A 24337-nucleotide genomic window follows, 5' to 3' on the forward strand; every position below is an offset into this window, starting at 1 on the left:
TTTAATATTAACAAACCCAAATGTTTAAAATTGCTGTCGAACGGTAAGAGATCATGTGGTACAGTACAAGATGAGACGCACGATTGCAACAAGTTTTATATACTGTAATCTTCGGTTATTGCACTATGCTGATCTCTGTTTCTGAATATGGCTGAACACGGATAACGCCAAAAGACAGAACCAGTGATTTCATTTCCTGGATTTTTTTTATTTATTTAGAAATGCAACATGATGGTGGCGGGGGTAAATCAGATTTCTGCTGTTGAAGCAATCTGTCAGTGAAGCATGTTGACCGGAGCTGGGAATTGTGAAAGCAGAGATTTGGGACACATCAGGTGGCCTGCTGTTGTATATTAATATAATGGATACTGATATTGGTTTCAGTGGATATGTTTACAAATATCTCATTAAATAAACAAATATGTTTACAAATCTCTCGTTCTAGGAACAACATTGCTGCGATTAAACAGGAAAACGTGGCGTTCAGAAATGACAGCCTTCCACAAGTCTTCACTGCTTTAGTGACTCTGTTTAGACGTCTAAATTTGTCACGACAGGTGAAATTAGCTTGGAGATTGTCACAAACTGACGTACCTCTGTATTTGTGAAAGTTGTTTCATCACTATTGATGCCAAAACCTGGGTTTTTGGATTCAAGTGTTAAAAATCCTTAAAGGCAAAGACCACTTAAGGGGCTCCTTCGGGGTCGACAGCGAAACACGAATCGAGTGGAAAGCGCACTGCCGCTGTGGTTAACCCTGAATCTGAAAAATGAGGCACTTTTTACACAAAGAGTGGTAGGAGAATGGAACAAGCCATGTGTCAAAACAGATACTCTGGCTTCTTTCATGAAACTGAGATTACTCGGTTACTTGCAACCAGGTGGTCTGAATGATCCCCCTCTTACTTAAAACCTTTAGGTTCTTTTATATTTGGTTACCTTTTTTTCACCTTCCACTAAATAAATGCCAAATTCATTGCTTTATTGTGAAGATGTTAGGCTTGTAAGTTCTGTTTTACTACCCTTCCCCACGCACCCACATATAAAAAAAATACATTTAGAGAAAAATGCGCTCTGACGTGCATAGAGTCCCTGGGTCTGAAATTCTTGTTCTGACTTGTGCTTGATGCCTTAGAATGTACCTTGAAGTGGGATACATAGTCTTCCGTCTGTGCAAATGGGGCAGAGACAGAACATGGGGTGAGTCGTTCTGTATACAGTATGTACTGTAGATACCCTCAGTAGGACAGCCCAATTCCAGTCCTCAGCAGCTGCTGTCCAGTCAGATTTTATAGGCCTCCTTAAAGCTCCAGCTTCTTCAGAACAAGGGAAGACTTCAGCTTGCCAATTAAAGCAAATAATGAGCTCAGCTAGGTAATTAAGGGCTCAGGTGACAGAAAGCCAGACACCCCGAAAAAGGCCGAGCTGTTTTTTCACCTTTTTGATTCTCAGCATGGAGTTAACCTTTACCTGTCCCCGTGAGTTCAATTAGCTGGTGGCAAGACAACGAGAATCCCTCTGGCCCTCCAGGACGGAAGCATTGCTCTCTTGACCCACAGATAAAAAAACAAATAGTGGTAGTGTATTACAGGCAGCAATACAACATGCCCATTGCAACCCCAAGCACAAAACTGAGCATGCACAAACACACCTGGTGTGGCAGCTGTGTGGAAGAGCAGAAGGTGATTCTTGTGTGCCTGCACACACCAGGCTCAGGTTTGGGAAGGCTGGGATGCCCTCTCTTGTTCCTGGAGGGATAGTGTGTCTGTGGATTTGTCAGGTCTCTTAAAAGCACCAGCACCTGGAGAACTGTGTGAGGTTGTTAAACTGGCCAAGTTAAAAACAGAAACGAGCTTATTTAGATTAGGAGCTGATGTGCAATGAAAAGCTGCTGATTAATAGCATTTCAGAGAGTTTTGGTTTTGAGATAAGGTTTCAAGATGCAGTGAAGGATTTGTGTGGGCAGCTGCCACACCTTTTTAAACTCGATGAAATCATGTGATTCATTGGATTCCCTTTAATTCAAGGAATATGCTTTAAAATTTCAGTCATTTGTGAGCTCAGTACTTCTGTGAATACGAGGGTGTATTAGATGTTGTTTTGATCTACATAATAAGAACAACAACCTTCAATTTACAGAGAATCTTTAAAAGCCCAACCAAAAACTTAAATAGAGGTCTCCACTGATTATAAGCCAAAGTGGAAAAGTGTTTTTTAAAAGAGTTTTAACCACCGTTGCAGTCCAAATCTTCTCTTTTTCCTGATATTTAGAATAGTCTTGGGGGCAAACTGTAAACCAATAGATGATTAATGTGCAGAAGAGCAGAGCCTTGTATGTGCTGAACTCAGTTCAGTGTTTTGAAGCTTTGGAGGAAAGTTAAATGACTGCCTATGTTCTTTTTTAGCCTCAAGAAGGGCAACTCATGTTTGAATAAATAGAACTGAGTGTTGCATATTTTTTTTTAAATAGCAGCACAAATTTCTTTATAATTATCTGGTCCCTAGAAGATAAGAGCATTTACTGTTTTCTCAGCTTTGGATGAGCAAAGAAAGTCTTTGTTACAGGCAGCAGTTATAAAAGTCAACTCTGTCACGTTGCTAATGTGAGACCCCAGTGGCAAACCAAGCCACTGTGTTTTGGACCCGGTTAGGAGATTTGATATCAGTGCCATCAGCTGAAATCTGAAGTTATTCGGTTATTTCTTACATTTTTAGGATTTCCATTCTCCTCCTAAAAGCTAAGCAGCTCGTGCAGCTCGACGTATAGCGTAGTTTATTGGTTAAGGGATATATGATTATTTTTTTATCAACTGGTAAGGCTTAGGGGTTAATGTGTAAAGTTATTTTCAGAATATTTTGAATTCAGCAAGTAGTGAAAAAAGGTTTGGTGAAGCAGACAGAAGTTTTTGTTATTCTAAGATTTACTAATGGGAAGTGGTCAGTTCCCTGCTTCATCCTGGATTTGTTTCTGCTGTCGGTGAAAGGGTTTTCGGGTCTTGTTAGGGCTGTATGTCAGAGCATTTGGGAGATGCCAAGAAGTAAATGACTGTATAGCTCAAAACCATGTGGTGAGTCAAGTGAAACCAGTACATTCAAAGCTCTTCTATCAGTTTGTAGGTCACAGTGTCTGTGGGAACCTCTGTAGCTCTGTGTCTTCTGTCAAATAAGGCAATCAGCTGTAGACTAGTTGTTGTGATGCTCTGTGGCTGTATTGTGTAGAAGAATCAATGTCGCCGCTGTAATTCAAGTCAAAGCATTATAGCACTATTCTGTCTTTGTTAACAGGCCTCAGAAGCTTATATGGAGGGTGTATCATTGAGCTCTTCACTGTGAAAAGTTTACTCCACAGTAATTTGTAACTTCTATGGTAGTCTGGGGGAGTTGTGGCTGTTTGCGGGGGGATTTTCCGTCAAGTGGAGTTGTTCAACAGAATTTTAGGAGCTGGTCCAATTGCGATCTCACACTTTCGCTCTCATAATTATCGGCACTCGCCTCAAGAGCAACCTTTGCATTGCGTCTTTTCTCACACCGAGTTGGAGGTGTGTTTTCCGTGTCTCGTCTCGTGGGTGCGAGCGACCGCACACAGGAGTGAGAGAGAGAGAGACTCCTCCAGCCCTCCCACACTCGAGTCGCTCGGCTTTTGGCACTTCGCGGGCTCTGCACCAGGGGAGAGATGCGTTAGTACCTGCAAGCTCACAGGAGGCTCCGGAGCTCAGTGTGAGGAAGCCCTAGCTGACTAATCCCACCCCACCCTAGCCAGTGCTCCGCCAACTGTGCCGCCGTTTGGGGAATCCTGGTCAGCTAGTGACGGGATCCAGGCCCAGCCTCGTGATCAAAGCGCTCAGCGTGCACTCGGCCAAGTGCCTTTATCGTTTGAGTCACCTGGGAGGGAGGCTGAGCGTTCCGCTCGTCTTGGAGTTCTGGGTGTTCTGACTTCAGAGCTGCGGCCTTCTGTTGAGCTCTTGATCTGATCGCTTCTCCACCCCACACGTGGAGGGACAGACTTGTTCGTGCAGCGTTGGGCGGTTTAAAATAAAACTGGGTCTGTTTTTCAACAAGAAATGGCACTTTAACATCAAGTAAAAGATGTGGCTAAGCCCGTCCCCTTGTCATAAAAAAGGAGATTGCAGGTGGAATTAAACTGGAGACAGAGAGGTGACAGATGGCATGGTGCTGCTTACCCCTACAGATACAGTATAAAGAATAGCATGATTTTTTTAAAGAAAGGGTGTGGGGTTGTGGTGATGCAAGTAGGAAAGAGTCCTATTCCTGCAGAAGGGCCCAACATTTTTTTACAGTAGCTATAGATTGCTCTTTACAGTGACGTGCTTTCTTACTTGTCTGGACACTTTTTATGTCACACCTGTCGATTGATCTGAAAAGCAAAATCTCTTTCCTGTAATGTACCATGTTCCATAGGCCCAGATCTCCTCCAGCTTGTGCTTCATGACGGAGAATATCACTGCGTTGTTTGAGTTTCTGTTTCGGGTTTTTCTCTATGTGCGCCAGAGGTGTATTGGCACAGTGTTTAAGGCGTGTTGTAAATCACAAGTCATGATGTAGTGGCGTAAGTTTTTCTACGCAGCAGTCGTGACAAATGCGTGAGTAAGTCACAGGACATTCATTAATTGCCTGCAAAAAGGGGAAGTGCCGAGTTCACAAAGGTGACATCTTTCAAAGACCACAACAGAGGTTGCAAACAAGTTAACACTACTTCAGCCCATCTAGCCCATTTGGTAGTTAGTAGCTAATTGATCTACAGATAACATCAAGATGTTTCTTGAAGGAAACCAGGGTATTGGCATCATGGCTGCATCCCAAATGCCCACAACCCCGAAGTGGAGCAGAGGGCGGTTGTGATCCATAGACCTGTGGGCTACAGAGCCAGCACGTTTCTGCTGTGCCACTCTGCTATTCAGAATGTATGTGTTAGAAGTGGGATTCGAAGCCATACCTCCAGGGGAGACTGTGACCTGAACGCAGTGATTTGTGCTGCTCGGTGAATTTAAAGCCCTGAAATTCACAGATTAGCGTGATGATCTGTGTTATTGAGATTCTAACTGAAACTTTATGGACTATTCTTTAGCCACTTGCATTGTGGACCTGACAATTTTCTTTGATGTTAGAATTACAAGCAAGTGGTGGGGTTTGTAGGTTGTAGTCTACGGCATACATTCTTGCAATGCTGTCTGTAAAAATGCTTCTAAAATAGAGTATATCACCCTGCTTACTGTATGTTTTATATAGGTACACTTTTCTAGGCTAGGGCAAGTGCCTGTATTTTACTGGTTACCATCATTTCTGCAGTTTACTTTACTGACATGTTTCAGTCTAATGAATAAAACAAATCCAGGCAGATTTTTTCGGGGGACCATTTTCTCACAGTGGTTGGTGTTTCGAATCTGACTCAGTGATTGTTCATTTTCAAAATACTGCGGTGGTGTAACGCAGGAAGAAAACCGAAAGCAGGCCGCCTGTCTCCTAGAGCAGTCACTTTATTGTGGCCTTCACTGGGCCGGGTGTGTTTAAGTAGCACTACGGATTTTGAGATTGAGAGCTCTGTCTGTACATCTGGTAGTTTATAACCTTCACAGAGTTAAAACTGACAGCTGCTGGAGAATCACAGGATCACGTGATGATATGGAGAAAGAGGATTGAATACGTGATGTCGCTGAATGTGTGAATGCAATTTTTTCCTTCAGACTGCCGTGGCACAGTGTACAGTCACATGCACTGTTCTTGGCTGTGAGGGAGACTGGAGGAGACTGGTTCTCCATTTTGTTCAGCTGTCTTTGTTCTCTCTCTCTCTCTTGCAGACTTCTGCTCCTCAGGCTTCGGGAGCCCAGCAAGCACAGCGTTCTTTTCCTGTTGTTACTTGTGCCCTGATACGGCTTGCACTGCACTGTTCAGATGAATGGGTTATTAACCCTTCATTTCTCAGTCGGATGAAAACACCCCTTTTACATCTGCCCTGTAGTTAGGAATAATAGGGGAGATGCAATAGGGAGTCGTAGTATCACGGAGCATTCAGGATTGTGTGTTATCATGTGTGTGGTCTTTGATCACAGGATTGATCCAGTACCCAAAGAGAAGATGATATCGATGGATATCAGCATCTTAAGTTCAAAATCGATGAAGGCAAGATGGGACGGTGACAAGCCCCCCAAGTTTTCCATTAGCAAGAATTCACCCTCTCCTGAGTGTGGGTTTGTTATACCTGGTTCAGAGGTTACATGACAGATTGCTCTGTGTAGCCTGTATTGTTTCAGTGGTTTCTGGTAGTAATGTATTCTCAACAAGCAACCTGGAGTAAAAGGGTCAGAACCAGAGACGTTTACCATGGTTCCATCGTATCTCAGGGGAAGTGTGTCACCCAAGATGTCCATGTTGACACAAGAATGGACAATGAGACATTTTCTTAGGCTTTAATCATTGCCTCTAGTTTCATTTAGCACTTCAAAACAAACATAAAGGTAGACACTTCAGGGTATGACAGAGTAGCATGGCAGGATCTGTGACAGGAAAGTGCTAAACTGTGTTGTTGTGGCTGGTTTACCTATTCTAGTCTATCATTTCATTCTTTCCAATGATAACATTCCCGAAGGTATTTTCGATGCTGAACATCTAAGGAATGATGCCCTCGTATGAGCTTGAATAATTAAAGATTTCAGAGATCTGTGGCCACAGTGATAAGAAATTGTTTTTTTTTTTTTCGTGTGTGTCAGTTCCGCAACACTGATAACTTCATTGTACTCCGGTGTCTTGATCGTCTGTTCTCGTCTTATCTGTTGTACGGTCTCTGTTGGTGTATATTGACTACTGTAATGCTCTACTTACTGGGGTATCTAAATCTACTTTCAACAAACTGCAGTATGTTCACAATTCAGCAGCCAGGATCTTGACCAAGTCTAGTGCAAGTGATCACATTACTCCTATCTTGGAGGCCTTGCACTGGCTTCCTGTCACATTCCGTGTGGACTTTAAAATCCTCATGCTCACCTTTAAGGCTCTGCATGCCTTGGCACTTCAGTACCTGTCTGAACTATCATCGCCCTACTCCCCACCTCGCAATCTTCGCTCTTCTAATTCTGGTCTCCTTACTGTTCCTCAAGTCCATCTACATTGTATGGGTGACAGGGCCTTCTCCTGTTATGCTCCCAAGCTCTGGAACTCTCTGCCCAAGGATATCAGAGATTCACCTTCAAGTCACATCCAGACTCAAAACCTTCTTCTTTTGAAGAGCCTTTACTTAACTGGTTCCATTCTTCATCCCTCTGCTTTTCCTAGTACCACCATCCGCGGTCTCCTCTCTATATTGTAATTGTGTTTTATCTTGTGTATTCTTTTTTATTGTTGTTCTCATTCTGTAAAGCGCTTTGAGAAGCCACCTTTAAAGGTGCTATATAAAATAAAGTTTATTATTATTATTATTATATACTAGAATGGACAGTGTGCGCTGAATGAGAAATCCACAATTACAGAAGCTCTAAGTCATTTGTGTTCAGGCAATTATGAGACCCAGGCCGTTGAGAGAACAGTATCTTTCCTCTGCTCTGAGGATGAACGGTGATGAAGATTGACCAGTTCAATCGGATTGACGTGTTTGTGCACACTTCGCAGGTAAGGTTGAATTGGAGCTGCCTCCATGTGCATCATGTTGAGAAGGAGATCAGAAAGTTTTGTTCTCAGGTTTTTTTTTGAAAGAAAGGTAAATTAATGTTTATTTTTAAGGTTGGCGTTCAGATGCAACAAGTTTTATGTTCTGCAGTTTAAAAAAAAAATTTCAGAATCTTTTGGTGTGAGAACGTACATCTATCTTGGAATTAACCAGGGTTCTGAGATGGTATTTTAGAATTTGAAACTTGTTTTTGCTTTGTGTGTCATTTTGTTGGTTTAAGAGTGTGAATTTAGCTTCATTTTAGCTTTGTGTGAAGGACAACTCTGATACTCCGGGCAGAATTTCTTGCCCTAGGAAGCCAATGTCTTTTCTTCAGTGAGACAAAAGATGACTACGTACTTACATATTAGATTACCAGACTTTCTTCCTGTAGTCCTAGAGCTAATGTTTGCTGCATGACTAGTTCTTCTCCTTTGCTGTCCCGTAGAGAGTAGGTACACACAAGAACCTCATTTATACACATTTTGAAGTTCACCACACTACACTTAAAGTGCCCAAGTGTCTCAGATTATCGCTGGACTCCAAAATGCACTGAGAAGTGAAATAAAATTGATCTTGCAACTGCATAGACCAGGGTTTTCTGTCTATCAGACTGGGTCATCAAATTAAAACAATTAACAATTTAAATAGAAATTTTCTGAAGGTTTTTACAGCTGGTCACATAAGGCATTCACTTCATTTATGGTCCTATAGTTAGCTGCAAATCACCTTGGAGCCTGGATAAGATTATTCCAATTAGCAGTTAATAAAATAATGTGACCAAGAATTTAACAGAGAACATGGCTGGAACAAAATTCACTTTGTACTGTATTCAAAATTAGTGCAGTTATAAGTGATGCAAGATGAAATTTCTGGCCACCAGAGAAGACGAGAGAAATCTTTTGAATGTCATCTATTCGTGGGAACTCAACAGATCTCTGGAGGGCCAATAAAACAGTCAAACCAATTATAGAAATTTGCATAATGTAGTTCTAATTGGGTAGCTAGTCTGCATTTTGGTGTATTGGCAAGCCTTTGGAGATGCTTAGGCTTATTTTAGTTAAAGAATATTTCATTTACCTTCTGATGCTAAATTAGGGCTTGCTTCTATGCAATAATGAGGGCATAGTATTCAATCCCCCGCCCTGTAGAAAAAAAGAAATTGCTCTGGGCATAAAGCATTTGGTGGTCCATTAGCTTTGCAAGTCTTATGTGTTTGGCCAGGTAGGCAGTCTCTGACGACAAATACAAAACAAAGGGTGTTTTACATAAATGCTTCTTCTCCTGTGCTTTCATAACAAGTCATTGGCGTTGATAGGGCCGCAGATGACACGCACCTCTTTCGGCGTGCGTCTCTTTATTTAGTTTTATAACCTCAGTGTTGTCAGCAAGCTGCCTTGCTGGGCTGTGCTTTTATCTTTTTGTTATCAAATAATATAGCCCATCAGCTGTTTTCAGGTCCAAAGATGACTGATACGACAGCGCTGGTGGAAAGAAGCGCAAATGTCGCCTTTAAAAAAAAGGGAAACAAATTTGAAAAAAAAAAACAACAACTGCGCGGAAGCTCTAAACCACTTGTTTCAGTTTTAATAACAGCTTTTTTTGGGGGGGGTCGTTGTCTGTTTGCAGTCCATATTCAGTTTTCCCAGGGCTGGTGACGTTAATGGGGAAGAGGGGAATGGTACCGTAGAGAGAAGAAGTAAAAAAGTATTGGATGTCCCGTTTGGCTCGGGAATGTTTTTTTTTTTTCGTCTTTCCCGTTTTCCTTCAACGGCTACTCTTTCTGTTTCATATCGGGGAGTTACGGTCCGTTCAGCAGAAAGTGTGCGTAGGCTGAGGGGCTGCCTAATCTCAGACTCTCCAAGACTCATGGTTCTGCTTTCTCAGCCTTTGGCTATGATGAAGGCGATTAGAGAAAGGTCTTTTTTTTTTTGGAGCTGGTACTGCTGGTGGTGGTAGACAACAGTCTAAGCCTTTTCTAAACCAGGGCTTTTGTTAAAAAGACAAAAAAAAAAAGAGAAAAAGATGTTGTTTGTCACTGGATTCCAGCCATTTCACACGACACTCTGTTAACTTTATTCCCATGGCAGTGAGCAAACAATCTGATTGAGTTCACTGGAAACTGTAATATCCTCATTAGGCCTTGGACAACATTTTCAGGATTGGCAAAGAAGGTTACAGAGGACAGACAGAATTAAAAGAGCCTCCTGTTTTCATGAAAGGTTTCTCATTGTCTAATGGGAAGAATAAAATATTTTTCCATTAAAAACAAATTGTAATCTAGATGTCTGTTCAAGCCAAACAACGTCAGCTCGCTGGAAATATATTTTGTGGTATAATTGTAGCCTCTTTGAAAGTAAAGGAATACCGATTCGGGTAAATAGGGTCAGGAAATGACATTCAGATTTACATCGTTTATATCAGGCCCCAAAGTAATAACAGCCTAATGACTAATTGGGTCATTCCAACACCTGCTCTTTTGTTAAATTCAGATAGTAACCTGGAAAACATTTTTACTTCTTGGTTTGTTTGCCTATTGGAAAAAAGTTTCCAGCTATTTTTTTCCCTTTTTAAATGTAAATATGTCTTAAAAACTGGGGAAAGGCATCTACGTTTATTTAAGAAAAACCTGAAATCTCACATTCACTCGTAATCCTTTTAACTACAACTTTCCCGACCCCCCCCACCCGTCATAAGAAAAGCTTCCAATGGCTTATTGGGAAAAGAAGAATTTTCGCAGATCTTATGCTGGTGGGTTAGACTATTTTTCCACTGTTCTTGTTTTTTGCCTGTGGCAAACTCTATATCCCATTACCTTTGTGACAAATACCGATTTCTCCCTCCTTCAAGCTCGTTACTGCGAAGTCGATGAGGCTACACAACAGGTTCCAGTTACGTTGCACAAACTGGAGTCCAGTTATTTGTATTTCTATGGGGCGGGGGCGTTTTTGCTCTTGCCTGGATATGATGTTAGCAAATACAGCATCATTAAAGTTCTGTGGAAGACTTACAGGATGTGAGTCAGCAAGGGGGGAAATAAGTTTGACATCCCTCCGATAGGAGTTTAATCTTTTGTGTTTTATCACAGATTTGTCTTGGTCTTTTTTGCACTCCCAGCTGATATTTTGGATTTCAATTCAAGCTGTATGACCTTGATCTTTCAGTGATTTTTGTCATCTTTCTTTAAATTCAAGCCCCATAGCCTTGAAAGTTTAGCTGTTTTCTTCAGATGGGGGAATCCCAAGCACTTGTGAAAAAAACTGGGTGGCTTATTTTATTTTGTACAGGGAGGTGCAGGGACAATAAGGAAATGGGTATTCAAAAAAAAAAGTGAAGAAAATAAATAAGAAGAGGGGCTTGTGAGATGGTAGGTGGGACAAGTCCAACGCTCTCAGACACCTTTTGAATATTGACACTCATTGAATTTTTCCCTGAAATAGGAACCTGTGCATGTGACTTTCCATCTGCGTTTTGGGTCAGAGTAATTAACATTTATCTGCTCAGTGAAACATTAATTGGCCTTGATCTACTGTACTGTGAAAATGAGAGCAACGATAAATGAGATTGTGTTCTTATTTTGAGGCAGGATGGTGGTTTTTCACTGTAGCTGTTGAGGGCCTTGAAAAATCTGATAGTCATTGTCATTCCCTGTCATTTCCTCTTAAAAGCTGTACGCATTTAAATTTATCCAAATATCGTAGTCTAAATTTAAAGTGGTACTCTCCAGCTCTGAGAACTGAGAGCATTGTGTTTCCGCTCAACTGCCAAACCTCAAATCAGGCCTGACTCTTCCCCAGCTCTGTCTTGCTCCACGGGGGTGTAAATAGGTTCTATCAGCTGAGCTCCGTCAGGCCACTGTGCTGGATTAGTCAGGATAAGAACAACAAGACTGGAGTCATGATTGCTTCGTCACTTTTTAGTAAATCTCAAACAATCAAATTGAGCTACAGTGAATAACTCTTATAACTCATGCTGCTATGATATAAAGTTTGGGATGAATGATGGCAGCCAAATAACTTATCCCTTATCTCAGCAACTCTTATTTATAATCCTTCCTGACATCACTTCTCAGATACAAAAGAATAAAAAGGCCCCTCTCTTCCTGGCATAACTTTATTCTGAATTTGAAAATGGTGAACGGTAGACAAACAGATTCTTTCAAAAAGTCCACTTTGTAGGAAGCGTGGACTCGACTGTTTTTGGGACGCCCTTAGAAGCTCTGATTTAAAAACCCTGCTAGCTTGCATGCGTTTCTAAAATTAGGAGCAGAGATTTATTTATTGATTCTTTGTCCCTGGTTTGTGCTCCAAGGTGCTACTGCATGTGCCACATGTTCTTTGGAAGTACCTCTGGACGTCAGGATGGATGTCTCCAGTGGTGTGATAAAAAGCAGAGCCTGAAAAAAATCATGACAGTACTTCCTGGACTGAAAATGTGACAGTTCATTTGAAAGTTTCCTCCTGTTCCATATATAGTACTTGCACCAAAGTTAGAGGTGGCAGTTAGATGTTCAGATTAAGGTACAGTAGATGGAGAAGTTGATTGCTTTCCTGTGGAAGACCATTTTAAGATTGGGTGTTGTGAGATGCCAAGATTACCTCTGGTTGATGCGAATCATGTTTTTATGACTGATACACATGTACAGACTCTCAGATTTTTGTAGAATATGGCAACAAGAGGCCTACGTGAGCAAGGTCCAGTCAGAAATAAGCGCGTTCTTCGCTACACAATGTGAAGGGAAAACTGAGAACCTTTGGATGCAACTGCAGAGACCCTCGTTTGAGATTCTGAGTGTGGTGCATTGTGGAGAGCAGCGGACCTGGGTGTTTAATCCCCTGCTCTTGGGCGTCTTTCACAGGAAGCTGTGCTGTGCAACAAAGGGTAGAGGCAGTTTCTAATTAAATGCCAAAGTGTCAGAGATATCCTTGATTCGATCATAATTGTAGTGCTTGACTGCCTGAAAGTGCTGTGGCAGATCATTTCTCATCTTGAAAACAGCCCCACCAGCACATTGATTGTGATAGTGAAACTAGGGGAATTTCACTGTGGCCTTGCTTGTTGTAGGTGTAACATAAGCAACAGAAATATTCACCTTCTACCTCATCTGCAGACCAGCTGATATTAAGCAAGGGCTTTATTATTAAACATTGTATTAAAATGCTGTTAAACATTGAGTGTGAGGATGTGGCTGTCATAATTGTGATGAGCACAGTGAGTGGAGTTTTTTTTTTGTTATTTAGATGAAGTTGCTGTCAGGAAGAGCTTTAGTGTTCTGAGAAAACATGATGAAACACCTCTGTTGGTTTTGGGCAGCTAAGTTAAGGGAAGGTTTCTCATTTGTCATTAATACATTGAAAATTGACGTCTTTATTTGTTCTGTAAGAAACTTGTGTTCAAGGGACAAGTGTTTGACGTAATGTGGTTATAATTCTTCGTGTTTCATGACCACCAGTAATTGACAGAAAACAAAAATTCAGAAGATCCTCTTGCTAGTCAAAAGACTTCACAGCTTAAATATTTTTTTCAACAAAACCTTCTAAGCTTCTGAAAGTTACATCAGTGAGACATTAAAGGTACAATACCATTTCTCTTTTATGAGTAAACTATGGTTTCAGCAAAACTCCTAAAAAAGTAAAAATCTGCCCTTGGATATTTATACTGCTTCTGAAATACTGCTAGGCTGCAAGCCTACAAGTGGAGACATTACAAAAGAGAGAAAAAAATCAAGTTTCCACATTTTGAGCTGTCAAAAGTGTCTGATGGCTTAGGTTTCACTGAAATTTGGGTTATTGTCGAAGGCTTCCCGGGAATTCAGTGTACTTTCAAAAGAAATTCGCCAGAACCCATTCTAGCATTAAAAAAGCTGTAAATGTCCGTCATTTGTGTGGCCCATCCTGATGTTGGTCAGATAAACACAACTGCAGGAAATGCACAATTACACTGCAAATAATAACATTTGTTTTGTTCTTCGCTTTCCACAGTTTGGATATGCGAAACTGCAGCTTTCCACCAGCATCGTGCCACAAAAAGAACCAGTGTCAGGTGCTCTGGGATTGAGATCATTGCCAGTTTGTGTTTTCCCACTGCAGGGATCCACTAATGGCCCATTGTTTCTGGACTTGGTTCCACAGCTTGTTCCTCTCTACCTTAAGGACCAGTACACACAGTGGTTTTTAAAGCAAGCTAAGACTACGTTTTGCCCAGGGAGTTTATAAGCTCACGAGATTTGCGGAAAAAAGTGGATCTCTAATTTTGCTTCTTCTGTGACTTATTCATTACAGTAGCAATGAATTGCGTAAACCTACGTTTCAGGGCCTTACCGCAAATTAATTGCATTTTTTCCAGATGATTACAATTTTTGGAGTACATTGTTGCAGTGATTCCTGGGTGCTGGATCATTCCTGTGATGCAGTAGCTCTAGCCGTAGTCAGATTTGGGGGCTTCGAGTGAGACCTGGACCAAGGCAGACCTGAAGGTATCTGGAAGTGATTCACGGGGAGGACTGTGAATGACTCACAGCTGGTCTGCGGTGCGGGTGTAAAGTAAGCCGGTGCCGAAGTGAACGCCGTCTCTCGGTGCTTCTGGTAGTCGTATGTGTGGATGTCAGGCGGTTGAAGAAGGGATGGTCCACGCCTTTGTTTGCGGATGGATCGGCAGTCTGAAGTTGTGTAAGTGTGCATGCTGAAAAACACGAGGCAGAGGAAGAAGGGAACTAAAGTGAAGATGAGAAATGAGAAAAAAAAAGGATGTTATTTCTGTTGTAAAACTGTGCACCTCTTACCACTGTTTCATTGACATTAAGTGTGCAAAACAGAATTATTGCATTACTGTGTATTAAACTGATGTAGTATCTTCTTCAGCTTTGGGTCCTTTATAAGATTGTCTTCATGATGTAAGCTTTGTTCTTTTTGAAGGATTTTTTATCTGTAATTAGCTGGAAAAAGCGTTAGCCTTTAATTCTCCATCTGAAGGTTCACATCGGAAATGACACAAACTGCGTTAACAAGCCTCTGCTGAGATCACTGGGGTCATGCATGAAACAGTGGGTCTTTGTTTTGTCCTTTTCTCAGGGTTTTTCAATCATCTATGTTGTGCAGAGTTATGTCAAGGTTATAGCCTCCTCATTTTAAACATGGAGATTATTCCTATGCATTCTTATTTGTGTTTTCTTTATTGTTTTGTTTTGTTTTGTTTTCATAGAAGCATTTCAATGTCGATTTCTATTTTAAATCCACAAAGACATAGGTTAGACCGTCTTAGGATGTCCAAGCCCTCCCTGGGCTGCTGCTATAAATCTAAAGAAGCATTGGTATAGCTGTAGAATTAAAATGGTTGAAGGAGTGCTAAATGCATTCAACTTTTATATGAACAAACCACATTACTGTAAAACTCTTTTAGTTTCTTGGATTTGTCTTGTGTTCTGCTTTGTAGCTTTACAGGTATTAATAATGCTTGAATTACATACTGATTACTTATCTTGTTCGTTTGTGATATTTGGATGCTCTGAATTTTGAGTGCCCTAACAAAACTATAACCCTGTAATGCCCCCTTGACATTCTTGCAGCCATCTTTAAGGGGCAGAGGAAATGTAGTAACAGTTCAGTTCAGGGACGTCCGTGGCAAATTCAAGCTGCAGCCTTGCCTTCGTTTTCGACCGTCATGTGGTTTCCACCGGCTCTTCTGATTGGCCCAGGCCCGTCAAAGTGCACCGAGATACCAGCGATTTCTTTCCTGGTGGCGAAGCATCTCCTGTGAGAGCTCGGGAGGTGGCTCTTCGCAGACCGCTGGCAGGGTGGGGGACGATTCAGAAAATGAAACGAGCAGCTTCTCTTCTTCCACCCTTCAACCAACAGTGGACTGTGTCCCAGCCTGCTGGGGTCGGGACGGTTGTTTATTCGCAACTCAGCCTCAAGAGACTTTGACCATAAAAAGTGTGTGAAAGTGTGAGTTCCCAAATAGCCTTGAGACTCAGAGCCAGCATTCCTTTATTCTTCATGCGCCCCTTTCAACCACAGGGGTGTGCTCTTTCGGCCCCCTGCCTGTGTCAAGAGGATGCAATGATAAACATGCTGAGTCTAGGACCAGCTTCTTAATGTTTTCATGAGCTGCCTTTGTCTTTGACTGAATGTTTGAGTGGCTGCCCATTATTTACTGCAAAGTATTGCCGTCTTCTTTGGTGTGAACCCTAGCAGGCCACTCCTTCATGGCTCACACCACTTATTCCACAGGGATACGAACAAGAAGCAGAACTATAACCTTGTCATGGACCGGAATGGAAAAAAAAACAAAACAAAACAAAACAAAACAAAACAGTCTGCTTTCTTTTATTTAAAAAAATAAGATATTCCCAAAGTCATGTTGTGTGACGTCTTTAATATAACACTAATGAAAAGGCAACGTCATTGCTTTATGTGAGTGTTTACATCTTCAAATGTTAATTTACTCAGCTGACGTCTTTAAAGACAAAAAAGACTTTAGTTTTATTCATGAAAGCGTTCTTTAACAAACTATACATCTGATGATCTTAAAATTCTCCTGCCTCTAGTGACTCATTTTTTTTGCTGTATTCATGTATTGTATGTGGTCATAAGCAAATCATAGTCTGACTCCACTTCATATTAAAGGAATCTGAGATAAAGGGACTTCAAAACCTTGTATAAAACGATTTGCATCACCAGACATTAAGAAATGGTTGACTGTTGAGCTTGAATGGCAGAGGTTGCCCTTTGTAAGAAAGACAAAGAATTCTTAATACAGGAGTGGACTAATAATAATCCTGTAGTAGTTCAGGTGGGTAACGTAGCTGCGTCAGCATGCGTAGGCTGCAAAGGAACAAGTAATAGGTTTATTCCATGCTGAAATAAAAGAAGAAAGAAAACGCAATGATTCGGCCATGGAGCCTTCTTCAGGAAGAAGGCTCCATGGCCCGAAACGTTGTGTTTTCTTTCTTCTTTTATTTCAGCCTGGAATAAACCTATTACTTGTTCTTAATAATAATCCTTACACTTATATACTGCTTTAGTGGACAGTCCACTCAAAGTGCTTTACAGGTAACGGGGATCCCCTCCACCACCACCACAGTGTGCAGCCCCACCTGGATGATGTTGATGGCAGCCAGAGTATGTCTGTACGCTCCCCACACACCAGCTCTCAGTGGGGAGGAGAGCAGAGTGATGAAGCCAGTTCAGAGAGGGGGATTAGTAGGGGGTCATGATTGGTAAAGGCCAGGTAGAACTTTGTTCAGGACACTGGAGCTACACCCTTACTCTTTGCGTGAGATTTTTAATAACCAAGGTCCCGACTCTCAGTGGTTTTACGTCTCATCAGAAGGACAGCGACTTTTTTACATTATAGTGTCCCCATCGCTATGCTATGGGGCATCAGGAATCACGCAGACCGCAGGGTGAGTGCTCCTTATTAAGACCTCACTGACAACTCCCACTAACGCCACTTCCAGTAGAAGCCTTACATTTCCCAGGAGGTCTCCAGTCCAGGTACTGGCCTGGCTCACATCTGCTGAGCTTCAGTGGGCTGCCAGTTGTGAACTGCAGGGCGACATATCTGCTGGCTCTACAGTATAACATGTAGGACACAATCCAAGTGGATTTCACACCTGAAAACAGCAGGCGGGTTGTATGGAAGTAGCTGGGAGATACCCTGCTCTTGAGTGTGACCTGTTAATGATGCTGAAGTGCTCTGGGTGGGTGTGAGTGGCCAACTGACTGAAGTGATTTTCTTTCTGAAGCCCTATGAATGGAAAATGCCCGTCAGTTTACTAAATGCCATCCCCCTCCTTTTTCGCTGTTAACTGAGCAATGTCATACGTTCCCTACCTTGCCTTAGTTCATGACTGTTTGCTGTTTTTTTTAAATACAATGAATTGTTCTATTTTAGGAAAGCGTTATCTTGAAACACCCAATGTCTACATGTGCAGAGAATGAATATCGCCAGGTTATTCCCTAGTAAAACAAGTCACCGTTGGACTAAATTGAAGTGCCGTGTAGTCTCACTGAAGCATATCAGCATGTGGTTATCTGGAGACTGTAGATATAACAGGCAGCTGACTTAATCCAGTGTGGTTCCTCTGTTTGGAAATGCTCTGAAACTGTCCATCTGTGTCTTTAAATCATTAGAGGGCAAGTTGCTGGTACTGCACCTGGTTAAGGAAGGTTTTTTTGGGATTAATATGTCCTTTTCTCCCGGCAACATTTATCTTTGTGAAGAAGACGGCGTGAGAGGAGATTCAGAGGGGGGGAGGGGGATCAAGTGATTGGCTGAGAGGGATCTTATCTGAGGTGTGTTAGACAAATTATCCGTAATGGTGTCACGAGAAAGCTGATGCAACCTCTGCATGGATTAATTAGTCTGAATGGCTTCCAAACGCTTTGGGCCCAGCAGGGGACTGGTATTGGAGAGGAAACTTGAATAGCCGGGAAATCTCTGCAGAGTGGGTCCTTTATGTGCCCTGGGTATGGGCGCCAGCTTAACAATTAAATCCTCGAGGACATAAGTGGAAACTACGAAGAAGGGTGTTTTAAAACAAGGACAGGAGGCAGCTCCTAACCCAGAGAGCTGTGGGAGGACAGAACAAGCTGCCCAGCCATGATGTTGAAGCTCCTACCCTGGCTTCTTTCAAGAAACACCGAGATCAATCGGCTACCAAATGGGCTCGCTAGTCCAGACAACCTACTCTCGTGGGGAACGGTTATTATAGTTAAATTTAGAGAGGGCAAGAACCTTGTATTTCTAAGCAAAGGAAAGAAAGATTCCTTGGTGGGAACGTTTCTGAAAGGTCCTGAAAATCATCTTACACTTCTCAGCCCTGTTTCATTCAGGCTATGTAGCCCAGCTGAAAAAGCAAAGAGAGCATATGTCGGTAACCAGATCAACCAGGGAGGTAAACATTAATGAATAAAACCAGAATGCAGTGATAGCACTTTGAGAAGAATGGAGGAGGACACAGCCTCTGCAAACGTGCGCTATCGGTTGCCAGGGCGATACTAAAATGTACCTGCGCTATTAATCCAGCCAGGTGTTTTAAAAGTCGCAGGGTGACTTTTGTCCTGGCAGTGAGGGAGGAACTATTTCAGGCAAACAGCTCACGGGTTTGATAATTCTCGGCCAGGTGACAAAACAAGCTATGGTATATAAATCTGAGTGCATCGTGTTGACGTGGGTGGAAATGGTTGGGCTGTATTGTCTTGTTTTTCATTATTATTGTTTATTTCCATTATTATTGTCTTTTCCGAAAGCCTTTAAAGGTCATTACACAGTAATGCACAAGTGTATCAAGGATGCCCAATTCTGTAATTCTTTGATCATACAGTTTTATTGATTTTAATACTCCATGTGCATGTTTAATCTACAACTGAAAAGGTGAAGTTCACAAATCTATCTGTTAAACTTTTAGAGGTTTTGAGGGGTATAAAACTAGATCTAGCTCAAACGCTTTGTCTGTTTGCTGTACAAAATGGATTTGACCTGTACTTTGGAAAAACAAAACACAAATACAAGGTGTATTGCTCTGTGCCATAACCTGTTTTGTATCGTACAGGCTTTCTCAACAAAAAAAGCAAGAAGATCTCAAAATCTCATATTTCAGTACTTTTCTATAACATTTCTTTGAACTTTGTCTGTACTAAAGCAAAGTCCTGGACTTTGACTGGTTGGCGTGTGTGTTTGTTTAGATTTCAAAGACCAATCCCAAGAGAGCGCATTGCAAGGTGACAAGTCCAGTGTACTGCCTTCCCTGCCTGGCCATGTTTTCAGTACCCACCCCCTAGTAAAACGGAAGGCAGGCCAAGCTAATGTTGCAAAAGGTTGCCTGTGTGGCCTTAAATCAAACTTCCCTGTCAGACCAAGACACTGACAGCCAGAAACTGTGCATAAGTATGCCGGGCTGAACCAGGAAGACATTCATCCTCAGACAAGTCTTTAACTGGAAATATACAGTAGCTGCCTAAAAAAAGGGTGTTTTTCAGAGCATCTTAGTTGAATTCCAGAGTAATGCACACAATTCCCCCAAAAGATGGGTCAAGAGGTCCCTCTTCCTAGTCTCACTTTTTAGCTGCTGATCAATCTTAGAACCACATTAGTCTGTTTCTTGAAAGAGTCCGGTGTAGCTCAGTCTTCTTGTTCATCTTGTGCAGGGACACTTTCCTGGGCCTTCTCCCAGTCAGTTCCTAGTAAACCCATCAGAGGCCCAGGCTGTGTTCTCTGGGAGTTTTGAAGGCCACACGGACTTCCTGCATTTATTTCTGTTGTTTAGAGATGCTTATTGTCTTTTAACTATGTACTCTTGGGTTGTGTTTAATCCATTAAAGAAGGGGGTTGTCCAGCCCCCCTGGGCCTTTGAACGGGGTGGTTAGGCTGGTTGCGTCTGCAGACCTATAGGAAGTGTTGGGGCTGTGTTGACCACTGATCAAGTAACATGTCTTTGTAAGACTGCAGGGCGGCTGTTTCCAAGTCTGTCTCTACATTGCAACTGAGTTTTTTTATTATAAGTGTCTTCTGCTTGTTCCCCATCTATGTTTTGTTTGAAATAGTTGGATGGCAAAACGAAACAGCAACAACAGCAGAGAATTCAGAACCTTCATAGAAAACCAGAGAGAGAACTTATACTGCTGCCAGTCTGAGTAGTTTCTCTGCATCCTCTCAGCTATTCCGATGAGCCTGAAGTCATTTCTCATTAAACTTAAATTATTTCCAGTTAACAGAGATGCATCGTAGTGCTTTAGAGGACGTGTGTAACTTTATACGTTTCAAAGGCAGTGCTCTTTTTGCAGCTTTCACTGCGATTGTGCATTTCACAAACCCTTGTTGCTGTCCCCGTGAGTTTTAAAATGATTATTTTGCTTTCAGTTATCACCTTGTTTGAGTTATTGTCCCTTGCTTTGTCGGACATGCTCTGCTCATTTCAGATTTGATCAACAGGGTGACCTCTTGGGAAACGTTGTCTTTGAAGAGGTACATTTCACACTGGAATTCATTACAATCCCATTGGCTTCTTCCTGTGAAAAGTACAAGTTTCTGTGCAATTAATTTAATGAGCTAGATCTGAAATTAAACAACATAGTTAATGTTTTTGCTTTATTTCACAGTGCAGTATCTGCCTTGTAATTAATTGCTTTGATATGATGCCTTGCGTTACTTTATTTGTAAAAGCTGTTACTTCCTGCTTTTAAATTGAATGTCTGACCTAGTTACTTTCAGGAAATATGCAAAACCTTTAAAAAAGACTTTAGCCTAGATATTGTGGTGAGGAGTACATTAAGGGTGCTTACAGTATTTATAGTACTTCCACCTTTTTGCAGTGGGGGGGAATAAGGCATTTGTGTAAGAAAAAAGTAATAGAATTATACCCTCTATTCCTTAGGATCCTCTTTGCTTGTATAAAAAAAGTTTTGGTCCTGCTGAGAAAATAGTGAAGTTGTATATGTAAAGCCCTGAGGATGCATCTCTGAAATGCCAGTTTTCATTATCATCATCACAAGGATGTGCTTCTTGTCAGAATCATGTTGCCAAATTCGTCCCGCAAACCAAACAGTGTTTTCTGAATATCCAAACAGAACCAAGTGTTTGTGTGCTTAAGTATGCTATAGGGGAATACGAAAGTGTAATACTTCATTATCTTAGATGAATTGAAATATGTTTGGATTAGCTGACTTCTGTATCTGGGATTCAGGCAAGGAGGGCACAAGAGGTTTTTGTCCGATATTGAACTAGCACTGAGTCTTGATTTTAACCTCGTAAATTTCCGAGAAATGAAAGCTGGTTACTCATGAAGCTGTTGGGAAACGCTGTCATGGTGCTTGTGATGTCATGTCGAGTGTCAAGATCAGATGCCGCCTGGTCGACCACATCTGCTCGGGAGAGCAATGTCTGAGACTCATACTGTGGCAGCGGCAGATAAGCTGTTAACATGAGGGGCGTATTATATCTGTCTAAGCTTGAATTTATTTATTTTGGTTTGGAGTTCCAAAAGAATGTGTTCCCATAGTTCCCTCAGAAACGATTTGTTTTAGGACCCTGGATCTTCCATCATACAAGAACAGTTATACTAAAACGGAGGAAAGTAAATGAGACGGAAAATTATTTGGCTATGGAGAGGTGGTTTCTTCAATTCCGATGCATGTTAATGATCTGTTTATGTATTGTAACAGTCGCGTTATGCATTTGGATATTTCCAGGGCTTTTCGGTGGGCTCCAAACTGTGCCAAGGCTTACGTGTAGAGTTGTCTAGCTCATTCCCTTTAGGGAGGCGCCACCTTCATCCTTTTCGGTGATGGGTAGTGCCCCTTCTGCACCCAAAAAACACCCCCAGCCAAGGATGGGTGTCCCTGGTCATCTTATTGGGACGTTGGTTTTGGAATTTTTGGAAAGAGCGCCACCTACTGGTCCAGCAGGGTAGTTAACACCAGCAACCTGGTTTTCATTAGAGGTCTCCTTTCCCAGAACTGACACCACCCAGCCTTGATTTGTCTTTATCTGACAAGCCTGGGCTACAGGGTGATGTGGAACACTACCTTGTTTCTCCTTTCTTTTTACTTTTCAGAGTGGAATTAACCTGTTCTTGTTCCTTTATATGCAAACACAGTTCCCCCCTTGACTCTCTTACGATGTCCTAATGTTAGTCGTAGTCGTATACTGTCATTTTCTTAATAAGCCATTGAAATAACATCCTTCCATTGCGCCATATTGTGGAAACAACATTTTTTTTTGTTTAAAAGTAGTATATTGTGGGATTTTAGGTAAAGAGACACCAGAGTCTTTAAATGATTTTTTTCAAATGAGAACGGAATGGAAAAGCTGAGTATTTTTTTTTCCTGAGAAGTACTTGGAAAAGGAGGAACTTGACGCTAAGGAAAATCGTAAGACCCATTGGCATCAACCATCTGTACTCCTATCTTGCTTTGTTACCTAATCAAACAGGAATGTTTACTCTAGGGGCAGGTATTAATCCACTGCAAATGGCAGTGTACCATAACAGAGGACTTTACTACAGGTGCTGCTGGTGTCGTGTGTTTACAAAGATGAACTCTAGCTTGTGGTCTTGCAGGGGGAGGCTATTGGAATACTGGGGCGCGAGCAACTCCGTTCATGTCTTGGGTGTGTTTTCCAAAAGTCCTTCCTTTTTTAGTCCCCCCTGTCCCCAATGCTGTCCGGAAAGCAGGCAGAATTCAAGCATTCAAGGCTGTGGAAATACTCCTTTTGAATCCCTTTGCAGATGGCCGGTAGCTACTGCAGAGCAGCAGTTCCCAGTTCTCGCTTCGAAGGCCCCTAGTGGATTTCATTCCAGCTGAGCTTTATTACCTAATTGAAGCCTTAATTGAACTAACGAGTTGCTTGATTGGAGTACGGGAAGGGATTTTTTTCTACAGGATGCTATTTTACTTATAAAATGCAATCGTTAAAAGGCAAGCCCCCACTTTGTCGTTGCTGTGAATCCTGTTATCGAGGCAGCTCAGGGTTCAGCTGTGTAACTGAGACTGGAGCGAAAAACAGCAGGCGTGTGAGCCCCCAGGCCCAGAGTTGGAAAGGCTGGAGTATGCATCCAACCTGTGGGTGACTGTTCTTTTTAGGGCAGCTTCAACTGGGCCTGGCTGGCTCTTACTGTACGTATGAGACTGTGTTCAAAATCCAGAGACTGACCAGTTTTGGTTTACGTTCTTTCCTTTCTTTCGGATCTACTGACTGGTGAGGATGTATATAAAGAGATCAAATATTTTTTTTTAATTTAAAACAGTCAGCTAAAAAAGATAAATCATTCAATCAATGCTGAAAATACACTGCAGATGTTTGAAGGCTAGGGGGTTAGCCTTTCTGTGAACTAGCTTCTCTTTTCTCTTCTCTTCTCTCAGAGTTGGAGGTGCTACTCTCCATTGGGCCCTTAGGGGCCTAATTAAGCTCAGTGTGTCAATCAGATACACTGATTGATTGCTTCAAGTGCCAGGATACCATGGGGCACCCCCTGGCAAATCTGTGGTGACACTTAGTGTGAATAAAGTTGGCCTGGATTATAGGTTCAGATGGAAAAACAGGTGTCAGTAGAACAGAGTACACATTTCTTCAGGTTCAGCCTGGCTATGTAATGGTAACTAGATGAATAACCCACAGACATGCTTTTGTTTTAATAAATATAAAATTGTGAATGAAAGTGATGCATGCTTAGCAGGAGAGACACAACGCTGAAATGTGGAAGAATCAAGTCACTAGCTCAGTCTGTCTGATTTTTCCCTTGTGCTGTTGTCTGATCACACAGGCTGAAGTATCTTGGGAGCTGTTGTAAAACTGATGTGTCTTCACTTGTACCTAATGATGGCTTATCAAGCATTCTTTAAAAAGTGAGGGAGTGCTTTTCAGTCTCAGTAGACAGATGTTCCCACAGTGCCTGAAGGCCCTTTTTTAAGATCTCTAAATTGTGGAAATTATCTCAAATTTCCTTCTCGATCGTAGGAGCTGTGGTTTGGAGATACACTGGAGGGAAGTTCAGAGGTGCTGATTTCAAACGGCAGAGAAGTCACTTAGAGGGAGCTCAAGGACTGTGGCAGTAACCTAGGCCTAGTGCCTATAGAAAACAAAAGTTCATTCATAATCAGTGGCAAATGGTGACCACTGGCAGTGTGCACGTTCAAGTCCACACTCGAAATGTTTTTAAAAAGATATAGGAGGTGATACTCG

At 41.9% G+C, this 24337-nt stretch overlaps 1 protein-coding gene across 2 annotated transcripts in view; it reads left to right on the plus strand.

Annotated features, from left to right (window-relative positions):
- The window catches only part of cmip (c-Maf inducing protein), a 77345-nt gene that overhangs the window by 3156 nt on the left and 49852 nt on the right, over nucleotides 1–24337 (plus strand). The window lies entirely within an intron of this gene.

This window comes from Lepisosteus platostomus, chromosome 20, assembly GCF_059453375.1.
Source record: "Lepisosteus platostomus isolate fLepPlt1 chromosome 20, fLepPlt1.hap1, whole genome shotgun sequence".
NCBI classification, from domain to species: Eukaryota; Metazoa; Chordata; class Actinopteri; order Semionotiformes; family Lepisosteidae; genus Lepisosteus; species Lepisosteus platostomus.